Raw genomic sequence first — 2,242 nt, forward strand, 5'->3', positions numbered from 1 at the left:
CTTAAAATTTGTGAGTTCAACTCCACAAAAAACCCAAACTCATTTTCAGATACAATTACGTTTACAACTTCAACATATTTCGGTTTTTAATATTTTTTATTAATTTTTTTTATCTTGAGATTTTTTATTGTTTATTCGGAATTTCTTTCTTAAGTTTGGGCATTTAATGGGTTCGTGCCAATTTGCGCACAACACAGCGAAAAAAATAAATGAATTAAGAAAAGCATCTTTTTTGTTTTCAGTAATCTTTACAAAGAAAGATACATTTTGTGTCTCCACAAATTTTGTGTCTTACACGTATACTTATATATGTACATTAAATAAGAAATTATAAAGCAAAAAGTGTTAATTCTGCTTAAAATACGTAAATGAGCCAGATTTCATCACAATTTTCTATGACTAATTTAAATGATTTCTTCTCACATTCGAGTAATACCAGAGCAGTCTCAGCATTGGAGTTTGGGATTTTCCCGACGGATGAAGTTAATTAAATTCGATTTAGTATTTTCCAAATGAAAAATTTTCATTTACAACTACTGTTAACAACTGCGTAATCCCATCTATTAAAGCAGTTTGAACAGATAGAAGACAGAAAATCATCTATGGGAAAACACTTTGCTTTGTTGTGAATTAACTCATAATTTATGAGCACGCGAACTCGTGATTACTCATGCAGAATTTATTAAAAACAAGCAGTGTTTCCCAAATATTAAATAAATTTGACAAAAATATATCTTAAATTCAAATCCACGGAGATATATATTTCTAAAGCGTGACTGCGCTGTAAAACCAATTCAATATGGTTTCAGGAAGGTAAGATTACGGTACGTAATAAGGTCAGTTATCATCGATACACTTGACCTTATTACAGCTAAACTGCGATAAAATAACGAGGAATCTTAATACGAAACAATAAGCTTCGAATGGATAAAGATATCACATTTAGTACAGGCAGTACACTCAGAAAATAAATTTAGTCGATTTAACCAGATTTTAACTAAAACTCGAGACAAAATATTCTTACTCGATGCATCATGTTAATTCCATATTACCACATGTTGGATTTTATAACTTCTTCACCATATGAACTAAAATTTCTACTTAATTGTCCATGAGAGTGAAACTACTACCTTTATTTGAAAGCATTGACAAGATAATGTTAGGATATCAAAATATTCTTACTCGGCGCCTCATGTTGGTTCAAAATTAACACATGTCTGATTTTATAGCTTCTTCACCATATGAGCTAAAATTTCTTTCAGTTGTCCAGGAGAGAGAAACTACTACCTTTATCTAAAAGTATAGACAAGATACTTTATATACTTTACTTTATTATATTTAAAGAATTACATCTTTAGTACAAAATCTAGTATCGAGTTTAGTCAGGTAACCAATAGAACGATGGTATTATCTTTACCTGATACCGTTAACAAAGTACTTTTGAGATTGACGTTTTTTAGATTGATTAATTCATCTATCATATTTGAATGAATAAATTTTACATACATTAAAACCGCCAGGCTGCTTCATATTTAAACAAAACTTGACTGAGCGAACTTATTAATTCTTATCCGGCACTATATCTACTGAAGAAGCCCAAAATTGTAGAAGGGTGATAATTAGGAAAGAAGAAGTCACTAGAGATATCAGCTTTAATTTGAAAGAATGGTTTATAAATTATTTGTGACATGTTCAAATACCACTTGTCGGCAGATTACTAAAAGCTAATAGCATTCACTAATCACCTATATGATAATATTAGCAATAACATGGAAGAATGTTAGATAAATTACGGCCATAGGCTGGCAGATGATTTTCAACGAATACTATAGATTAATCGCCTATATTATAGCTTCAGCTTAAATATGGAAAAATGTTAGACTTATGATGGCTACAAGTCCAAATGATTAACCGACTCCACGGCAGACAGATATAAGTCAATACTATTAATTAATCATCCATATTGCACCATCAGCTGTAATAAGTAAGAACGTCAAACATATTATGGTCACAACTCAAAATTATTACCAAATTTGTCGACAGGAGACTATATTATACAATGAGCTGTAATATTGAAGAATTTAGAAAGTTTAGTTGGTACAAGTTTAATTGGATAATTTACTCGTCAGGAGGTGGTTATATTATAACATCCGTCACAAAATTGTAATACGTCAGCTAATCTACGGCCATATGTCCAGTTGATCTGCCTTAACTAATACCATAATCCAACCACCCGTGTATT

Source organism: Teleopsis dalmanni, chromosome 1 (genome assembly GCF_002237135.1).
Source record: "Teleopsis dalmanni isolate 2A chromosome 1, ASM223713v2, whole genome shotgun sequence".
Lineage (NCBI taxonomy): Eukaryota > Metazoa > Arthropoda > Insecta > Diptera > Diopsidae > Teleopsis > Teleopsis dalmanni.